This window comes from Pelobates fuscus, chromosome 1 (genome assembly GCF_036172605.1).
Source record: "Pelobates fuscus isolate aPelFus1 chromosome 1, aPelFus1.pri, whole genome shotgun sequence".
In the NCBI taxonomy this organism is placed as follows: domain Eukaryota; kingdom Metazoa; phylum Chordata; class Amphibia; order Anura; family Pelobatidae; genus Pelobates; species Pelobates fuscus.
In genome coordinates this window covers 115,152,377-115,175,345 of record NC_086317.1, presented here as the reverse complement: position 1 = coordinate 115,175,345, position 22,969 = coordinate 115,152,377, and the positions used below count along the sequence as shown (strand labels likewise).

The 22,969-nt window shown below is 40.2% G+C and overlaps 1 protein-coding gene across 1 annotated transcript in view; it reads right to left on the bottom strand.

Moving 5' to 3' along the window:
* Positions 1-22,969, bottom strand: part of DHRSX (dehydrogenase/reductase X-linked) — a 372,962-nt gene that overhangs the window by 11,901 nt on the left and 338,092 nt on the right. The gene's annotated exons all lie outside the window — the stretch shown is intronic.

Sequence of the window (22,969 nt, the reverse complement as noted above, 5' to 3'; positions counted from 1 at the left end):
ATCCCACAAACACAGTCAAATCGCCATGGGGTTAAACAATAGCAAGGGCTGATGAGAGATTGAGGAGGGACAAAGCAGCCAGTTCTAACTGACCTGGCAGTGTCCCTGGGCCAACGCCCTGCTGGAGAACAATGGGACAGGAAACGGGGGAGGGGAAGAGGCACACCTTCCCATGTATTCAAAGGTGCAGAAAAAGTGTCCCAAAATCCAATAAGCCAAAACCGACTTTTTAAATGGCAATACTTCTCAGGCGCCATAGTCACAAGGCAAGAGGCTGGCAATTAGTCCTCTCCAGGCACAAGTGGCGAAGGGCACTTCATCACAGAAAACATAGATATAATTTTTCTGGTAATTTATAATAAATATATACTCCAAGCGTTCTGAAGATAAAGTAAAACATCTTGTACTGTCCTCTAATTCTATAAGCACAGGAAGCAGTAAGAAAGTAAGATAATTATTTGTACCATGCATATCAAAGAACACCGAGCTGCTAGGTATTAACTGTTCCAAAAAAAGCAGATCGCATATTGTGAATAAAGCTCAGATGCCAAATGAGAACCAATTTGTTCCATGCACTCCAAATCAGAGCTCTCCAAAGTACACAGAAATGGCTAATTCTGTTAGCAAGCCAAACAATAAACTTCTAACAATCCACAAAATCTGTTTCTATTTGGTCCAATTTTTTTTATGACAATAAGGACTCTAAATAACAATCTGTGCCAGCAGTTAGTGAGAGGAGTATCACAGTTTCAAGCACTGCCCTTTGCATTTTTGGATAAAAAAAAAAAAGAAGAAGAAAGTATTTGAACTGATGAAAGTAAATCTAAAAAAACAATGGTGTGTTGGAAAATAATACTAGGTTAAAATACATTTTCTTTAAAGGGGAATATCACTTTACAGTTTGTTTGTTTTTCATTTACTTAAAAACTCTGTACTTGTCCAAACTCCATTATGATGTAATTTGATAAATCTTTAATATAAATGAGAAAAAATATATAAATAAAATAAGCATCTTATGAAAAAAAAAAGGATAAAATAAGTTAGAGATTTTCAATGTTTCATTCCAATGTGTAGATTTCAGTAAAGTGACAGTTTACTATGCGCATATCAAAATGTTAGAACCCTGTTTATTAGGAATGCTCATCTAGTATGCTTGGATGATCAGTCACACCATGCCAGAAACCATACCTATGGGATACAGCAGCTCATTCAGAAATTCCTGACATTCTAAGACGGTGAGCCGGAGTAATGCACATTAACATGGGTGTTGCTAGGGGTTTAAGTGCAAAAATAACTTGGTGACACCTTCAAAGCGCCCCACAGCTCGCCCTTTCCCAAGCACTAGTACTTAACATGCCTCTTGACATGCTCACAGTTACTTACAGACACACAGCAAGATATAGACTAGCAAACACAGACGCATACACACAGCCAAACACAGGCATATACACATATAAGGAGACAAAGAGCAATACAAGATAGTGAGAAAAAAATCAAAGCACTAAATCCAAAAAAGGAAAAGTGCTGGTCTGCACTCACAATCCTGTGTACCGCACGGGGACTCCAGGGGTCTCCAGGGGCTTAACCCCAATCTTTAATGAAAGTAGAAAGAAAAAAAGATGCTATAAGGTCTCAATAAAGGACAAAAATTGAGACCTTTTGCATCACCTGGATATATACCGGTATATAGCCATGTAGGAGTAGAGCAAGTATGTGGATGTACACTAAATAAGCCCTAAGGACCAGTGAGATCATATAATTGAACGAAAACAAGAAGAAATAAAGTATATACAAATAACTAGTACCACTATATCTCCAAAAGAAATAAATTCGCACCTCTGAAGAAACACTCCAGATGTGTGAATAGTAACTGGAAATAGAGCTGAATGAAATAATATCAAAAATAGAAAATAAAAGTGCTTATAAATCCTCCAGCAAAAGGTCAAAGAAACAATCAAATATTGTTTCTTTGACCTTTTGCTGGAGGATTTATAAGCACTTTTATTTTCTATTTTTGATATTATTTCATTCAGCTCTATTTCCAGTTACTATTCACACATCTGGAGTGTTTCTTCAGAGGTGCGAATTGATTTCTTTTGATATTTTGGTAATAGGGGTTAAGCCCCAAGTGACACTGCTGGAGTGTCAATAAAGGTGTTTAGTCTATGGAGCGGGTAGATTTGCCCTATCCATAGATCTATTTTGTTTTTTTCGACCATGAGATGTTTTCCAAACATAAAGTTTCTTACAGGAACAGGTAAGGTTCCTGTAAGAAACTTTATGTTGGGAAAACATCTCGTATGTTTAAAATAAGAATAAGAGAACATGTGAATTCAGTGAACCCGAGAAGACTAACTGAGACACCAGTCTCGAAACATCTCAAATTACACCACAGTGGATCCCCTGATGGGATCAGATTCTGTGGTATTGGAAAGGTTACATTGGGACCCAGGGGTGGGGATCTAGACAAAAAGCTCCAAACAAAGAGAGAGCTTCTGGATCTACAAACTCAAAACACTCTCACCCCTGGGTCTCAATGAAGGTTTCTCCTATACGTCCTTTATATCGGACTAACTAACCAACATTATATATTGGTTGGACTGTCACACTATTACTAACTTTGTAAATGTGTACTAATGCCTGATACACTTAAGACATTATGTCATCTAGCACTAGTAGGTTATCATTATTATTTGCACAGTATGTATTTGTCTTTTCACTATTTATCTTTTATTTATTTACTATAATTTATTATTTATTATTTGTTATATGTTGATTGTGATACCTTTAATGGGACATTTGATTCCTTCATTGACACTCTGGAGGTGATCCTTTTAAACAACACTTTGGATACATGGTTTACAGTTACATTTTTTTTTTATTACATGGGATACATTTAACTGTATAGCCAATTTTGGTACTTCCTTGTCTATTATAATCTTTATTTGAAAATGTTTATATATAACCAATTAAATCTGTTACTTTTCTGAGATATAATATCTTAAACACGGCTTTTTCATATTTGTTTTATGGCCGCTGTATTCGTTCTCAATTAAATGGAATCCACTCGGGCATTTTCGTCATGTTGCCTAGAAGCGATATGAGTTGGATTCCGTAGGACCATAATCCGAGTTCGCCTCTGAGCAAGCGTTTAATCACGCTCAGGGGGGCTGGACAATGTCATAGACTCCGTTCTAAGCTACGAGTAACCCCGCCTACATGGGGAGTGGTTTCCACACAACTTTTAGCAACCACCAATCAGATACTTTTAGGCTGCGACCACGTGGGGTATTGACATCTGACCTGTTCGTCAATACTGGACCACGGGATTACCTATGGCAGTATCACCTGGAGCGTTTTTTATCGACGGATACAATTGGCTGAAAGTATCCATTCACTTTGGCGCCCAATATATTTAAAGCAAGGTCTGATCATTATCATGTTGGCCCCTGACGAAGGTGCAGCATACAAGCACCGAAACGCGCGTCGGGCGTTTCTCCCATACTACTTTTTAAAATGGAAATTGGGCATTTGATTTAAATATGCTTTGAAATAATATATTTCTTTTACTCTTTTTCTCTACCACTATATCTATCTAGATAGTTTAACAGGGAGAGAGGCTTTATAATTGACACTATCAGCTCACTTTGAACTGATTTTCTTACTCTATATCCCTCCTCCCTGCTATATCTATCTATGCTTTCACTCTGGCTAATAGGATTTATAATTGTCCCTGTATTTAGGGACCTCATCTTTTATTAATTATGCATCTGGAGGACTTGACAGGGGGCTCCCCTGGACCTTGTACTCTTGTACTATTATACTTGAAGTCCTAGTACTCCCTGTGGTTTTTAGCCAGTATCTTGGATGAGATTTAAATAGATACACTGCTGGGATTGGTACTCATAGGTTAGCCCATTTCTTAATAAAGCTTTATTCTAGTAGAGTATACCCTTTTACCTAGCAGGTTTATCTCTCTTTGTTTGCTCTCATTATGGAGATATAGTGGTACTAGTTATTTGTATATACTTTATTTCTTCTTTTTTTCTTTCAATTATATGATCTCACTGGTCGTTAGGGCTTATTTAGTGTACATCCACATACCTGCTCTACTCCTACATGGCTATATATATATATATATCCAGGTGATGCAAAAGGTCTCAATTTTTCCTTTATTGAGACCTTATAGCATCTTTTTTAATTTCTACTTTCATTTACACATATAAGCACAGATTGGAACACACAGACACAAACAAGTACGCACTGACACAGTCAGAGACACACAGACACACACACACACAGAAAAAGACATGCAAAAGTAAGGCAAACATAAATACAAACAGGTACCCACAGGCACAGATACATACAGACAGGTACAAACAGACACAAATAGGCACACACAGATACATACAGGTATACAAAAGCACAGACACAAAACAGTACACCCGGGCACACACAGACACACTCAGGCATGCAGAGATACAGACATGTACACACAGACATACATACACAGACATGCATATACAGGTAAATTTAGACAAATATGCAGGCATATTTACATTGCATAAAAAGGATACTGGTTTTCCTGTAGGCTGTCATTATACAGTCGGTGGGGGGAGAAGACAGGTCCAGTATCTGTGTCAGGGCTGGTAACCACAAGATTTAATAACATGCTTGCACTGTGTTTGCTTGAAATTTGTCTCTGGTGTCTCCATAGATGGGATACCAGGAGACAAAAATGTCAGGAAAGAGTATTGTGCAGTGTGTGTGTGAGGGTGATGTGTGTGTGTAAAGGGTGTAGTGTGTGTGCAAGAGAGTGCAGTGTGTGTGTGAGGGGTGTAGTGTGTGCTGTGTTTGGGTGATGGGTGCTGTGTTTGCGTGAGCGTGCTATGTGCGTGTGAGGAAGCTTTATGTGAGGGTGCTGTGTGTGAGGGGTGCAGTGAGTGTGTGCTGTGTCTGAATGCTGTGTTTGAGTGAGGGTGCAGTGTGTGTGTGTGTGTGTGTGTGTGTGTGAGGGTGCTGTAAGTGTCAGTGGTGCAGTGTGTGTGCGTGCGTGAAAGTAAGGGTGCTGTGAGTGCCAGGGGTGCAGTGTGTAGAGTGAGGGTGCTGTGAGTGCCAGGGGTGCAGTATGTGAGTGAGGGTGCTGTGAGTGATTATAGGGCTAAAGGGATGCTGCTGCCATCCATGCCTTGTGGTGCTAGTGGTGAGTGAACTCTCGCGAGAGGAACCCGGCGGAGCTGCAAGTTAGAGGAGAGGAGTCATGGGGTGGGGGATAAAAACCTGCTTACAATTTAAATTATATGCGTTCTTGAAGAAGTGAGTTTTCAATGATTTTTTGAAAAGTAAAACTGGGTGAAAGTCTTACGGAGAAGGAAGTTCCACAGAAGAGGTGCAGCCCTGGAAAAGTCTTGGAGGCGAGCGTTAGAGGTGGGAGTACGGACAGAGGATATAAGTAGGTCTTTGGCAGAGTGTAGGGGCCTCAACGGGACATACTTGTGTATTAGGGAGGATAGGTAGGTTGGAGCAGTATTATGTAGGGTTTTGTAAGCAAGCACCAGAATTTTAAATTGAGCCGCTGCAACACTTAGATCTCGCGAGAGTGAACTCTAGCCCCGCAGGCTAGAGTTCACTCACCACTGGACCACCAGGGAAGGCAGCAAGGAAGGATCCCCCCTCCCAGGCATAAGGTAACAAGGGAGGGGGGATATTAACTGATCTGCCCCCACCTCCACTGGACCACCAGGGAAGGCAGCAGCACGATCCCCCTTCCCTACATAAGGTAACAAGGGAGGGGGGATATTAACTAATCTGCCCCCACCTCCACCCCCACAAATCCCCCAAACATACGGCACACACACACATAAAGCACACACACACACACACACAAACATACAGCACACACATACAGCACACAAACAGAGCACACACACACAGCACCCACACACATACAGCAAACAAACAGCACCCACAAACACAGCATCCTCACACATACAGCACCCACACACATACAGCACCCACAGCACACACACACACATACAGCAAACAAACAGCAGACACACACACAGCACACACACACACACACACACAGCACCCACACACATACAGCACCCACACACACACATACAGCACCCACACACATACAGCACACAAACAGCACCCTCACACACAGCACACTAACAGTACCCTCACAAACACAAACAGCACCCTCACACAGCACACTAACAGGATCCTAACAAACACACACAGCACACTACCAGTACCCTTACACACAAACAGCACCCTCACACACAGTACATTAACAGCACCCTCACAAGCGCACACACACACAAACACCCTCATCCACATAGCACACTACCAGGACCCTCACACACACATCACACTAACAGCACCCTCACACAGCACACACACACAGCAGTGTATGTGTGTGTGTGTATACATATATATATATATTGTGATAAAGTGAAGGCAGAGAGGCCTTTAACATTTAACCCCAGTGGAAGTATGTGTTGTATGTAGTGATGTACCGAACTGTCCACTGGCGAACAGTTCCCGGCGAAATTAGCGTGTTCGCGTTCACCGCGGCGGGCGGACATATGCGCAGTTCGATCCGCCCCCTATTCGTCATCATTGGGCAAACTTTGACCCTGTGCCTCTCGGTCAGCAGACACATTACAGCCAATCAGCAGCACTCCCTCCCTTCCACACCCTCCAACCTCCCTCCCAGCATCCATTTTCGATTCATTCGGAAGATGCATGCTTAGTGAGAGGAGGGAAAGTTTAGCTGCTGCTGATTACATAGGGAAATTGATAGCTAGGCTAGGGTATTCAGTGTCCACTACAATCCTGAAGGACTCATCTGATCTCTGCTGTAAGGACAGCACCCCAAAAAGCCCTTTTTAGGGCTATAACATCAGGCTGCTTTTTTTTTTTTTTTTCCCTGTGTAATGTAATTGCAGGTGCCTGCCTGCCAGCTTCTGTGTGAGGTTCACATTGGATACTGTGCCTATTTGCCCAGTGCCACCACTCATATCTGTTTTAACAATAGGTTAAGCTTTACATTTAAAATAAATATTTTTTTTTCACTGTAATAGAAGAGCAGTTGCCTGCCTGCCAGCTTCTGTGTGAGGTTCACATTGGATACTGTGCCTATTTGCCCAGTGCCACCACTCATATCTGTTTTAACAATAGGTTAAGCTTTACATTTAAAATAAATATTTTTTTTTCACTGTAATAGAAGAGCAGTTGCCTGCCTGCCAGCTTCTGTGTGAGGCTAAGTAACTCCCCTTTTTCTAAGATAGCCACTTATTTTAAAGTAAGGCAATCTTATGTATACTCCCCTCTGTAACTGAATTTTAAACCCATAAAACTAATTGTAGTTTAGAATTCGTGGCCAATACCTTTAACATCAAAAATGGATAACATCTAGAAAATTGCTCTCTGTATTGGACAAAGACTGTTAAAGACATTTGTTATTACCAGATGGATTGTTATGTTTGAATAAACATAAGTTAAACTGCAAGATACTTGATTCGATTGTTAATAAAACTGATATGTGACAAACAAAGATTTCACGGAATGCCAATTTCCTACATTGGATACTGTGCCTATTTGCCCAGTGCCACCACTCATATCTGTTTTAACAATAGGTTAAGCTTTACATTTAAAATAAATATTTTTTTTTCACTGTAATAGAAGAGCAGTTAGTTGTCTGCAAGCGTCTGTGTTTCAGGCCTACTTCAGCGTGTGCTCTGCAGACCTGTGCCAGCGTGCTTTGACAGTTGCCAATCATATCTGGTGTCTCTATAGCGTGCTTTTACAACCAAAATTTTGTTTCCACTGTAATAGAAGAGCAGTTGCCTGCCTGCCAGCTTCTGTGTGAGGTTCACATTGGATACTGTGCCTATTTGCCCAGTGCCACCACTCATATCTGTTTTAACAATAGGTTAAGCTTTACATTTAAAATAAATATTTTTTTTTCACTGTAATAGAAGAGCAGTTGCCTGCCTGCCAGCTTCTGTGTGAGGTTCACATTGGATACTGTGCCTATTTGCCCAGTGCCACCACTCATATCTGTTTTAACAATAGGTTAAGCTTTACATTTAAAATAAATAATTTTTTTTCACTGTAATAGAAGAGCAGTTGCCTGCCTGCCAGCTTCTGTGTCAGGTTGGATGCCTTGCCCATTTGCACAGTCAGTGCCACCACTCATATCTGTTTTAACAATAGCTTAAGCTTTAGATTTTAAAGAAATCATTTTTTTCACTGTAATAGAAGATCAGTTAGTTGTCTGCAAGCATCTGGGTGTCAGGCCTACTTCAGCGTGTGCTCTGCAGACCTGTGCCAGCGTGCTTTGACAGTTGCCAATCATATCTGGTGTCTCTTTAGCGTGCTTTTACAAAGAAAAAAGGTTTCCAGTGTAAGCTAATAGCAGACAGTCAGTGTCCTTCAAGCGGCTCTGTCAGGCCTTCCTTCAGCGTGTGCCCTGCACAACCCTGCCAGCGTACTTTGACAGTTGCCACTCATATCTGGTGTCTCTATAGCGTGCTTTTAAAACCAAAATTTGTTTTTCACTGTTATAGATTGAATAGCAGTTACTTGTCTTCAAGCGGCTCTGTCAGTCCTTCCTTCAGCGTGTGCTCTGCAGAACTGTTCCAGTGCACATTGCCAATTTACGTTGCACTCATTAGAACCAAACACTGTGGGGTGATTTCACCAAGGACCACACGACGGAACAGGATCTGATTTTTAGGGTCCTTCAAATTGAAAAGGAGGATCCGGTATTTATTCTTATATCTGCTGTCAGTACACAGGAAAAGTTTAAATATTTCTTGTTCTACGTTCTCTGCAACTCCACGCACCGACTCATCCAATACGTGAAGATCTGGGGTTTCTCTGACTCTCCTCAGTAGTGTATCAAACAGAGTCTGCACTGTGGTAACACGGACATCTTCAGGACATAACTCAACTATTTGCAGATAGGCAGTATGCAGTTTCTCTTTTTCACCTGTTCTCTTCTTTCTCTTATGCGTATTCTTGTCTATATGCAGGTGGTCTCTTGCCTTTCTTTTAACCAATTCGTTCCTTCCATATGGTTTCAAAAGATCTCTGGCATCATTACTTTCAACGCAAATAACGTCATCATAGTTAGTCTCCTCATTATTCACCGTGAAGAGAGTGTTTGCACTGACTACCCACAGCATGCTCTTGCCATTGCCTACTCCACCTTCAACGACAGGGTGCAAGTCCCAAGGAGAAGGATCATTCACTTTATTATCTGTCTTTATTTCACAAGTAGTGCCTGGAACATCCTCATGGGTCACAAGATGTAAATCTGGACTAATGTCAACCCCAGGGTCTGGAAAATCATCAATTTGAAATTTTTCGAATAATCCCAGTGGGCTGCCACATTCTTCCTCCTCTGATGGTATTAAAGTTTGCAGAGATTCACTATGGGGTGGTGTCAAGCATTTTGGAGAACAATTAAGCATCTCCATCCCAATACGTTTCAGATGTCCTATCAGCTCTTCCACCCTATGCGATACTATGGGCAGGCTACCCGTGACGTCATTACTCACGGCCCTATTTCACGCGGACACTCTGTGTCAGTGTGTATCATGGTCTCTGTGGACAGGGAACAGTCTCTATTCTGCTCTGTGTCAGTGTGTATCAGGGGTTTTGAGGACAGGTGTCAATCCATATCTGCCAAGTGACCCTATTTGTTATTACCAGATGGATTGTTATGTTTGAATAAACATAAGTTAAACTGCAAGATACTTGATTCGATTGTTAATAAAACTGATATGTGACAAACAAAGATTTCACGGAATGCCAATTTCCTACATTTAATGGTGGAGAATGCGGGCACCAACAGCAAACTTTTGATTTAAGCCTGAATTATGACTGCTACAAGCTACAAGAAGATTACAAGAAGAAGATAAGAAAATCACTGAAGAAAAGTTGAAATTGTTCCCTGAAGAAAAAGCTTTAGTACCCGGCTTGAAACAGGAGAAACACAAGTGACTGATACAGCAGGATGGCATCCCAAAAATCCTTTATTTAAACATTCAGCTTTACTATGCGAAAATAGAGTTGCGCAGGGGGAAAAATCGTTCGAACGTGGAAATATGCTCAGTACTGACGGAAGAATATGACGATAATATATTGATAATATATTATAATTTTGACGATAATAATTGAGATGACAATCTGGATCCTTTTATCCATACTTTATTTATGAAGAAATAAATGTTATGACGAATTGCAGATCGAAGATGGCATTTCGGAGGATTCTCAAGAAATAACTACATATTCCAAAAAGTATTCTTCCATCAGATGATGCGCACACCTGTGGAAATCAAATACTTCAAGGGTATGTGTCTTTAACATGTCTGTAGAAGTTGCTCATATGTATATTGAAACAAATTGTATTAACTGTTTAGTTAATTATGGATTGGCAGCAAAAGACTGCTGTCAAATGTAACAGGATCTGTCTGTAAAAGAGTTAATCCTGAAAACGCTATTGTGTATTGAAATGGTTAGACAGATTAACTGGTATTGAGCAAAGCAATGTGGTTAAAAGGGAAAGAAAAAGTTGCATTACTGGCAAAAGGCTTTCTGGAAACTAATGATTCTATAAAGGAATGGTGTCAACTTAAAAAGACCAGTAATTGTTATGTTTGTAATACATCGAAACAAAAAAAGAAATGTGTTGTTAAAAACAATTGAAAAATATGTGTTGTTGCAAGGTCTAGTAATTTACCTAGCCCCTAGTTAAACTGTAAATCTCTTTAAAAGTGTTAAAAGAAGGAAATCGCCCCCCATGGCTCTCTTTTGAGAGTGCATTGGATGCAACATTAGTTGAAACAAAAACTCAGACTCTCGGCAGTTGTTGAAAGGATTAAGTAATGTCAAGGAAATTAAGATTTTAATATAATGAAAGAAATGCTTAAGAATCAGACTGATCTGTTAGACAGAACCCTTAAACAATTTCTTACATGTCCAAGATTAGACTTTGTTACTAATCTTGACAATTTGCAAAAATTGTTAGTCTGGGGAATGTTACAGATATTTTGTGGAAAAATCTGAAAGATTTGGATTCTAGTTTGGAAGTAGAAGTTTTGTGAAAAGGGCAGAAGAGAAGAAAAGATATAGAAAAATGGGGAAATTGTGCAAGGAAAAGGGTCAGATGGATACTCTCAGATTAGCCAGATTGATTAAAAATGTGTCTAAATATGATGAGCAGAGAGGACCTTTTTACAATATGAGGGTTTTTGAAGGTGAAATGAATAAACAAAAATTTAGTGATGTGGTAGCCACCAGATGTCGTTTGATCTGGCTGCCAGCCTCATTAAGTGAATGGGTTAAAAATTAACTCATTGATGTGTTGGAGGATAAGGAATGTGAAAAGCCCAGAGTTTAGTTGCAGGAATTGTTTCCAAATATATTGCTAATGGTTGTACAGTGTGAAACTGGTTTGAATAGTTTAGAATTTTCTATTTTTGATTAATTTAAATGGAGAAAATTGAGATATACATGTTTGTGCTAATTTAAGGAATAAGGCATGGAATTGATTAATGATAAAAAAGAAAAAACAGTTTACTATGTCTAAAGAGTAACACAGGCAGAGTGTTAGTGAATATGTCTCTAGAATATCAGGGTAACCAAATGAGCTAGATTAAGAGATTTTGCTGCTATGGAAATTATGAAATCCTTGCAATTGTTAAAAAGGAAAAACACAGGAATAACTACAATGTTGCACAGACACACTTTTGTCTAGGGATACTTCAGCAGGACTGGCCCCTATTAAAAATGTGTCTAGTGAAGAAGGTAGAAGGAGAAATGAGGTTATTAATTGAATATGGTAATTTTAGAGTGAGGTTTAAGGAAAGACCACAAAATTAACAAAATTACCAGGGTACTAAAAACTATTCGGCCACACCCCAAGATAGATATTATAGGGTTTTATTAGAGTAATTCTATGGTATGCTATAATTGCAACCAATAAGGTCATGTTAGGAGATATTGTCCTAAATATGAAGAAAAAACTTACCCAGTGAAAGGGAAAGAAAATTGAATTTCCCAGACCATAAGAATCTACAGAGAGTGGCAGCTGTAAAAACAGAGCATACATCTTCAACCAACCCCCCCTCACATATCAAATTCATGTGAAGAGTGTATACTGATGTTAAATGCCATTGAAATTCAGCAAGTGAAATCTGCCTAAACCCACCAATAAATAGGGATGTGTAACCCCTAGCTATTATCAGATCTATCTTGCTGATAGTGAAGTGAAGATGGGCGACCATATATTTATGGAAGACTAGAGGGAAAAATAACAGGGTTTTATTAGAAACAGGAGCAGGAATGACTCTAATAAAACACGCTTGCCTTTAAAAATGTAAGCATATCAACAAATCCCTTCTAAGTTTTTAATGGAAAACAAGCACATAAAATTCTATCCACTGATAATGACGTTGAGTTTGAAGGAGGTAAAATAAATTGTGACTTATGGGTCGACCTCTCCTCCCACTGTACTATTATGGGAATGGATGTTGTCAATGAAAAAAAAAATTGTATGTGGATTTATTAAATTTGGTTTTATGGCAAGCTTTAGGTGAGAGCAAAACAGGTTGAGTGCTTAAACCTAATAATTTAAGATAGTTTAGTCATGATATAACTGTAAAACAGAGTGAAGTGTCACCTTCTATACAACAAGATGATGAGGTTGTACCATATCTTAAAACTAAATACCCCACAGTGTGCTCTAAGTCTAAACAAGATTGTGGGATAGTGAATTTGCAAGTTATAATTGTAGTTCTAGACCCCCTGCAGTTAAACAATATAAGATCCCAAAGAATAAGAAGAAGGTGTGAATCAGGTGATAAAAGCATTGGTATCTCAATGAGTGTTGAGAGTGGGTAATTCCAAATGTAAGTCACCATTTGGCTAATAATCAAGCCAATGGCACTTATGGTTTAATTGTAGACACGTATGTGGTGAATAAGTAAATCTCATCAGATATCATGGCGCAAATAGATGCTAATGTTAAGTACTTTCTGTATTGGATATAGTCAATGTGTTCTTTCCTATACCATTCAATCCAGATAGCTAGTATCGCTATGCTTTTACCTTTAAAAATCATCAATATCTGTTCCAGGTGTTGCTACAGGGCTTCCACGCCTCACCAGCTTACTTTCATAAAGCAATGGCTCAAGTATTGGAACCCTTGGGGTATGGGAATAAGATTTTGCAATATATTGATGATCTGTTAAGTTCAAACAGTAACAAGGGAAGAGCATGAGCAGATACTGTGTGATAATTGTCAAACACTGGCAGATAATGGGTTAAAACTGAACACATTCAAAGTGCAGATCTTGAAGGAAAGATTTACTTTCCTAGGAGTTAATATAGATCCAGAATGTAAAACGCCATGTACAGCAAGGGTTAAAGCATTGCAGCAATTGCCAAGGCCAATGACAGTGTATCATCTACAGAAATGTTTAAGCTTGATAAATGTTAGCTGAGAATTCATATATGATATGGCAGGGATAGCAAAACCCTTATGTAATATGCTAAGATATAAAATATAAGGTCATCTGGACAGGGGAAGCTGAAAAGAGTTAAATCTGTTAAAAGATGCTCTCACACAAGCGCCTGTGCTAGCTGCTCCCATTGAAACAGTACCATATATTGTTCAATGTTATGCAGGTGTCTCTTCATTAATAGCAGTTTAATGCAAAGGTAGCATGAATCTTTACGAATGCTGGGATATTTTGCTAAAATTATGTATCCAGTGGAAAGAGGAATGTTTTCCTGTGTAAAACAGCTCATGGCTGTATGATGGGCTTTAGAAGCAACACAACACATGGCAGGATTTGGACAGATAAATTTACAAACCCCCCAAATATCTAAAACTGTTACAAAATTGTTCTGAGTTAGGAGTATATAGCCAGTTACAAAATAAACCACCCAGGGTAGAAACCAGTAAAAGCTAATGGAAATATAATCCAGATCTCCTTTTGAGAAACAAATAATACAAGGGATTTCTAGTTTGTATGTGGAGGGACGAGATTTTATGTTGATGGATCACATCACACAGGTTATGCCATATATGACGATTAAACAAAAGAATTGCAAAGATAGACTGCCACGCCATATGTCTGCTCAGAAAGCGGAGTTAGAGTCTGTAAAGAAAGTTCTAGAAATAACAGTATATGACCCAGTGAATATAATCAGTGACAGCAGTTATGTAGTTAAAGCTTTAACACTTCGCCTCCCAATATGGAGAAAAGAGGAATGGTAGATTCTCAGGATAAAGCTTTAAAACATGCAGGTATTCTGGCAGAACTGTTTAATTATGAAAAAGAAAAAAAAAGGGTTTAACTTGTTGTTGTGAAACAGACTTGTAGATCAGGAATCAAAGGAAACTTTGTTTGAGGAGTTGTAATACTTGAGAAATGTAATGAGTGTAACTGTTAGTAAAAGACAAATAACAAATACCCTATAAGATCAGATAGAGAATGAAAGGATGTAGCTTTCAGTATAGAAAGAATGGGTCTAGATACTGAAACTGGCATGTACAGGGTTAAACAATGAAACACAAACATTTGTACCTAGTGGCTTATTACAAGGGCTGATTGTATTCAATCATCGTACACAGGGCATTTGGGTACAGGACAACTGTTTAAGGTCCTGCAAAATAAATTGTATCATCCTAATTTAAAACAAAAAGGGTATAAATATATTGCAGAAATGTCTCATATGTGTTCAATTAATCCAAGACCTAAATACTAGAAACCAAAATTGCAGAGAGTTCCTTTGGCAAAAAGTGCATGGTACTCTATATAAATTAATTTCTAAATTAAAATGAATAAAATAAAATAGAAATAAAAATGCTTTAAGATAAGAGTAATTGCTTAACATATTTACCAGGAGTATTAATGTCTATTCCTGCAAATCCAAACTCAAGTGTCACCTCATGAGTTAGTGACATGTAGAACTATGTAATCACTTTACCTAATAAACCTTTTGTTCCAAGTACATTCAAAGTTACAGCAGAACATGCTGAATAGTTGAAAGTATTACAGGAACATCTATTGTTAGATTTGAAGTTTGCTACTTCAAATGTTGTCCCTTATGGTAAACTATGTGTTGAAGTTGTACAGCGCTACGGAATCTGATGGCGCTATATAAATAAATTAAATAAATATAAAGAAGTAACACAGGGAAATTATGCAGATACGTTTAAGCCAGGTTACAAGGCAATGGTAAATCATTTAAAACACCAGGTCTATGAAAAGCAAGTTGGGAAGGTCCTTATGGTCCTTATGTTAGTCTAAGAATAAAAATTAGAACAAACTGTGTTACAGGTTAAAAAGCAAACATTGGTACAAAATGAAATAAATCAATTCTTGTGCTTAGTGATCAATGTAAAAGAAATGTACTAAGGTATAAGAAATTTACTAATGTATAAAACATTTACTAATGTATAAGAATAGTAAACTGCCATCTGTTTTTCATTACAGAACCAATACTGTTTTACATGGACAAAAACCTGTATGATTTTAAATAAAAGGACAAATTGTTTGGACTTTCAAAGGACATTATGGACTTTCAAAGAGACTGTGCTTGTGGATTCGATTGGAGAGGACAATATTTCATGGACTAAATCAAACCGATTGTGTTTTCTGGTTAATGTAAACTGTATACAATTGCACAGCATAATAACTATGATACTGTTATTATTAATGTTAGGTAAAATCAATGCCCAAGGTAAATTAATGAATTAGTGAAAAATGTAAAGGTAATTGTAACAAGAATTTTGTTCTTAGGAGTTCAGAAATGAAAGGGTTAAAATGTCTTGCTTCTCCCTCTTGGAGTGTAAAAAGCAATACAGACAACTGGAAATGGCTGTGTTAAAAGGCCTTTCCTTGTAAACTGATACTTAGATCAATATCAAAAAACAAAATTAAAATCCCATAAGTAATTGGTATAAGTAAATTATGATGCATTATATTTACATAAAAGCATCAAAGAGGGGCTTGAAAAATATGTTTTATGTACTTTAAATGTATTTAACGTGTTGATATAAATATTATAAGTTTTATTCAGCTTGCTTGCAGAACACTGAAATTGAGAAGCCATACCTTGGCCTATAGAGTATTACAGACTTTCATTGTATAGGAATGGAGATCACATCTGGTTCACTTTAAGAGTGATGTTGAAGGGCCTGTTTATAATAACCTTTGACCTAAGCTTTGCTAGCCAGTCTCCCTCTGTATTACCATGGCTCATATTTCTAAAGGCATCTATTCATTTACTATGCATATATAACTCCTTTGTGTAGCTTACCGCCAAAACTATAACGTATGGCTTTAATCATAGATTTCAAATGATGCTAAGTAACTCCCCTTTTTCTAAGATAGCCACTTATTTTAAAGTAAGGCAATCTTATGTATACTCCCCTCTGTAACTGAATTTTAAACCCATAAAACTGATTGTAGTTTAGAATTCGTGGCCAATACCTTTAACATCAAAAATGGATAACATCTAGAAAATTGCTCTCTGTATTGGACAAAGACTGTTAAAGACATTTGTTATTACCAGATGGATTGTTATGTTTGAATAAACATAAGTTAAACTGCAAGATACTTGATTCGATTGTTAATAAAACTGATATGTGACAAACAAAGATTTCACGGAATGCCAATTTCCTACATTGGATACTGTGCCTATTTGCCCAGTGCCACCACTCATATCTGTTTTAACAATAGGTTAAGCTTTACATTTAAAATAAATATTTTTTTTTCACTGTAATAGAAGAGCAGTTAGTTGTCTGCAAGCGTCTGTGTTTCAGGCCTACTTCAGCGTGTGCTCTGCAGACCTGTGCCAGCGTGCTTTGACAGTTGCCAATCATATCTGGTGTCTCTATAGCGTGCTTTTACAACCAAAATTTTGTTTCCACTGTAATAGAAGAGCAGTTGCCTGCCTGCCAGCTTCTGTGTGAGGTTCACATTGGATACTGTGCCTATTTGCCCAGTGCCACCACTCATATCTGTTTTAACAATAGGTTAAGCTTTACATTTAAAATAAATATTTTTTTTTCACTGTAATAGAAGAGCAGTTGCCTGCCTGCCAGCTTCTGTGTGAGGTTCACATTGGATACTGTGCCTATTTGCCCAGTGCCACCACTCATATCTGTTTTAACAATAGGTTAAGCTTTACATTTAAAATAAATAATTTTTTTTCACTGTAATAGAAGAGCAGTTGCCTGCCTGCCAGCTTCTGTGTCAGGTTGGATGCCTTGCCCATTTGCACAGTCAGTGCCACCACTCATATCTGTTTTAACAATAGCTTAAGCTTTAGATTTTAAAGAAATCATTTTTTTCACTGTAATAGAAGATCAGTTAGTTGTCTGCAAGCATCTGGGTGTCAGGCCTACTTCAGCGTGTGCTCTGCAGACCTGTGCCAGCGTGCTTTGACAGTTGCCAATCATATCTGGTGTCTCTTTAGCGTGCTTTTACAAAGAAAAAAGGTTTCCAGTGTAAGCTAATAGCAGACAGTCAGTGTCCTTCAAGCGGCTCTGTCAGGCCTTCCTTCAGCGTGTGCCCTGCACAACCCTGCCAGCGTACTTTGACAGTTGCCACTCATATCTGGTGTCTCTATAGCGTGCTTTTAAAACCAAAATTTGTTTTTCACTGTTATAGATTGAATAGCAGTTACTTGTCTTCAAGCGGCTCTGTCAGTCCTTCCTTCAGCGTGTGCTCTGCAGAACTGTTCCAGTGCACATTGCCAATTTACGTTGCACTCATTAGAACCAAACACTGTGGGGTGATTTCACCAAGGACCACACGACGGAACAGGATCTGATTTTTAGGGTCCTTCAAATTGAAAAGGAGGATCCGGTATTTATTCTTATATCTGCTGTCAGTACACAGGAAAAGTTTAAATATTTCTTGTTCTACGTTCTCTGCAACTCCACGCACCGACTCATCCAATACGTGAAGATCTGGGGTTTCTCTGACTCTCCTCAGTAGTGTATCAAACAGAGTCTGCACTGTGGTAACACGGATATCTTCAGGACATAACTCAACTATTTGCAGATAGGCAGTATGCAGTTTCTCTTTTTCACCTGTTCTCTTCTTTCTCTTATGCGTATTCTTGTCTATATGCAGGTGGTCTCTTGCCTTTCTTTTAACCAATTCGTTCCTTCCATATGGTTTCAAAAGATCTCTGGCATCATTACTTTCAACGCAAATAACGTCATCATAGTTAGTCTCCTCATTATTCACCGTGAAGAGAGTGTTTGCACTGACTACCCACAGCATGCTCTTGCCATTGCCTACTCCACCTTCAACGACAGGGTGCAAGTCCCAAGGAGAAGGATCATTCACTTTATTATCTGTCTTTATTTCACAAGTAGTGCCTGGAACATCCTCATGGGTCACAAGATGTAAATCTGGACTAATGTCAACCCCAGGGTCTGGAAAATCATCAATTTGAAATTTTTCGAATAATCCCAGTGGGCTGCCACATTCTTCCTCCTCTGATGGTATTAAAGTTTGCAGAGATTCACTATGGGGTGGTGTCAAGCATTTTGGAGAACAATTAAGCATCTCCATCCCAATACGTTTCAGATGTCCTATCAGCTCTTCCACCCTATGCGATACTATGGGCAGGCTACCCGTGACGTCATTACTCACGGCCCTATTTCACGCGGACACTCTGTGTCAGTGTGTATCATGGTCTCTGTGGACAGGGAACAGTCTCTATTCTGCTCTGTGTCAGTGTGTATCAGGGGTTTTGAGGACAGGTGTCAATCCATATCTGCCAAGTGACCCTATGTAGGGGGAACAGTCCCTATTCTGCTCTGTGTCAGTGTGTATCAGGGGTTTTGAGGACAGGTGTCAATCCATATCTGCCAAGTGACCCTATGTAGAGGGAACAGTCCCTATTCTGCTCTGTGTCAGTGTGTATCATGGTCTCGAAAGTAGAGGAGGGGAGAGTATCAGTCTCCCCTATTGAGGGCGCTAATCACTGTGACAAAAAGAATATAGTGTAAAAAAATTACAAATTTATTAATAACAATTCATATAAAATTCATGATTGTAAAACAGTACAATTCCAAGACCAATACTAAAAGCCACAATCACCAACCACTAGCTCACAAGTATAAAGATGTTACCAAAAAACCCTAGGTCGCGACTCTATGGGCTGAATATACTTGCTGCTTATTAGTGTAATCGTGATGGTGAAGTGGGCGGTCTCTGGACTGCAGTAAAAACGAAAAACAGGCTCAACGCGTTTCGTCCCGCGCCTTTCGGGACTTCCTCAGGAGCTGTGGATGCTGCTACTTCTCAGCCGGCTTCTCTTTTAAATCTTCAGAAATCTTCTATCTTCGCGCCAAAAACGCCGTCGCGCATGCGCACAACGACACGGAGTTCCGTTCAGCTACGGGTACCCTCGAGGACCAGTAGCTTTCGGGAAGTCATCGGTGCGCATGCGTGGCAGATCTTGATCGCACAAAACTTTATTGGCACTGAGTATTCGGACACAATGTAACATAGCTAAAGTTACAAGTGATCCTAAACTCATCACATGTGTGCCTAATTTGCAACATTATAGAGAACCTAGAGATTACCACAAATTTGACAAATAAAATAGATTTAGCAAATAAAATAGGAGACTAATATCTTAGTCATTAACTAGAAAGACTATTTGGATGTTGGGTTGTAGGAGGAACAGTCCCTATTCTGCTCTGTGTCAGTGTGTATCAGGGGCTTTGAGGACAGGTGTCAATCCATACCTGCCAAGTGACCCTATGTAGGGGGAACAGTCTCTATTCTGCTCTGTGTCAGTGTGTATCATGGTTTCTGTGGACAGGGAACAGTCTCTATTCTGCTCTGTGTCAGTGTGTATCAGGGGTTTTGAGGACAGGTGTCACCATATCTGCCAAGTGACCCTATGTAGGGGGAACAGTCTCTATTCTGCTCTGTGTCAGTGTGTATCAGGGCTGGGCTTTGAGGACAGGTGTCAATGTTAGGTGATTTCTGCCCTTTATGGATTAAAAGCAGACTCTGCATCAACTGTGCAATTTTCCATGGGAGTTTTGCCATGGATCCCCCTCTGGCATGCCACAGTCCAGGTGTTAGTCCCCTTGAAACAACTTTTCCATCACTATTGTGGCCAGAAAGAGTCCCTGTTGTTTTTAAAATTCGCCTGCCCATTGAAGTCAATGGCGGTTCGCGCGGTTTGCCGGTTCGCGAACATTTGCGGAAGTTCGCGTTCGCCGTTCGCGAACCGAAAATTCCGGGTTCGCGACAACACTAGTTGTATGTGTTGTGAGCAACACAAAGCTAAGTTTAGTTATGGGCCCATGGGGTGGAGCATTTGGAGAGCAGGGTGGGCCAATGCTCCACTCCATAGTTTAGTGGTTTTCTTGGGAGACATAGATCCAGGCCAGGGTTTTTTGGACTGTCTCCAACCCACTGCTCAGCTGCAGATAATCAGCTGTAGCAGTGGGAATAAACCCCTCCCTGCTAGGCAGGTAAATGGGGGATTGCTGGCTTCCTCCCGGGAAGCAGGTAGGAGAAAGGCTGTTCTCTCCAGTGAGAGAGTCAAGGAGACTGTGCACTGGGAGTGCAAAAGGAAAGCAGTCAAGGCTGGCTTGGAGCACTGGGAGTGCATACAGGAAAGCAGTTAAGGCTGGCTTGGAGCACTGGGAGTGCAGAAAGGGAAGCAGTTAAGGCTGGCTTGGAGCACTGGGAGTGCAGAAAGGGAAGCAGTTAAGGCTGGCTTGGAGCACTGGGAGTGCAGAGAGGGAAGCAGTCAAGGCTTGCTTGGAGCACTGGGAGTGCTGAGAGCTGACAGAGACACTAGGTTGGTGAAACCACTAATTCTGTTATAGTTTAACCCCTGAGAGATAGGGAATCTGATGTGAGTTAGTGTTTAGACGAGCTAGGCTTTTTTTTTATAGGGATTTATGTTACATTATTGCATTTATGTTTTCATTTGCTGCTGCCTCGTGTGTAAACTTACAAATAAAGTGCCTGGAATGAAGTTGCATTAAAAGACTGTGCATGTTTTTGCCCTAGAGGACCGTGCTACCTGCTGACAAGGATCACAATATATATATATACATATATATATATATATATATATATATATATATATATATATACGCGGCGTGTGCTTGTGCTTTAGGGTGCACACCCTAATGCAATAGGCTGAGCACGCCTATGCGGAAAGCTGTCTTAGTGATAAGCCCGAATTATCAGATCAGCCTTGAAGAAAAAATGCAGCCCTAAATCTACATCCTAGAGATGAGAATATTTAGGTGCAGGAGGCCTAGACAACTTGAATCGAGGAGAGTGATTAGGAGGAGAGACACTCCGTGAAGGTGTATGCAGTGGACCACCAGCATTGAGAACGGTGGGAAGGCATAGGTTCCCTCATCTTGCCAAATTTGCAGAAAAACATTCACTGCTTTGCAATCCGGATCCAGCCACCAGCTGAAGAACCTCTGGAGTTGTCGGTTCTGGATGCAAGCAGGTGCACGTGTAGTGGACCCCTGAGGTCTATCAGTGTGCATAAAGTTGAGACATCTAGGTGTCAGTCGCTGTTGTCTCACCAGTGGCCTGGAGACCAGTTCGCCGTGTGGTTGGTGATCTCCGGGAGGTATTCTGCCAGTAGTGTGATATTGCAGGCAAGGCAAAATTTGTAAATGTCTTCTGCCGCCTCTGTCAAGGATCGTGATCTGGCTCTGCTGAGGTGGTTGGACAAGTATTGGACTGCCGAGAAGTTGTCCATGCGGAGCAGGATGCCACAGTCGGAAAGTCCCTTCCGGTGTTGGTCCAAATCTAGCCGGCTGTTCCAGGCTTGCATGTGGAGTAGCCACCAACAAAGTTCTGTCTGCACCTCTCCGGATAGGGGTATCAAATTTTCATATGAGTGACCCAGACGCAAATGTTTTGCCTCCATTCGTAGCAGAGCTCTGTAGTGCAGAGGCCCCGGAAATATCGCCTGGGTCGAGGAGGAAGAAGGCCCACTATCCGGGCGAGGATTCACAGAGGAGCCATATCCGTGCGTAGAATACGTTCAAATCACCCAGGGATCGGCTTCACATTATAGCCGTCAACAATGATAGTGCCATGAAGAGGGGTTCCCCCTCTAGGTGTACTAAAGAGGGTTTCCCTTAAGTGAATGGGAGACGTGGTAGTCTCAGAATCATGGGGTGATCCCCAGCTTAATTCCCTGTCCGGGGTGATTTTGAGGGCTTAACCTCGCAATTGCTGCCAAGGTGACGTATCTTCGAGGGGTTCACCCCAGTTACATGTCAAAGCTGTACCTCCGTGGTCAGCAATAAAACAGGTGTACACAGCATGTGTGAGAGTTCTGCATGGTGTGATAATGTATCTCCAGACACCATAAATGATGTAGGAGATCCCTGTAGGGAATGTGCAGAACACCTATGAGGATATATGGGGGCTCACCCCAGGTGGTGTGTCAAGAGAAGCAGAGGAAACCCACATATGGCAACTAATGTAATAAAAAAGGTACATTATATATGGCTGTTAAGCCCAACTTGTTCCCACATAGCAATTACACCTCACTGTATGTCAATTTCTGTTGTGTCAGCAAACAGCATGTATCAGTCCAGCACGTATTGAATAACTTGTAGTAGGTACCTTAACTGTGGATGAGAATCAGTATTGCAGTCTCCATTGGGATGGTACAGTGAATATGGCTGTGAATCTCAATATATTCCCACATAGCAGTCACACTTCAGTGTATGTCATTCTGTTGTCAGCAAACAGCATGTATCAGCCCAACATGCATGTGTAATCACTTGTAGTAGGTACCTCAACAGTGGACGAGAAATCAACACTGCAGTCTCCAGTGGTGAGTGTGGAGCCTCAGATACAGCTTGAAAGTAAATATATTTAGTCCAGATCTCGGTAATACTGATCTG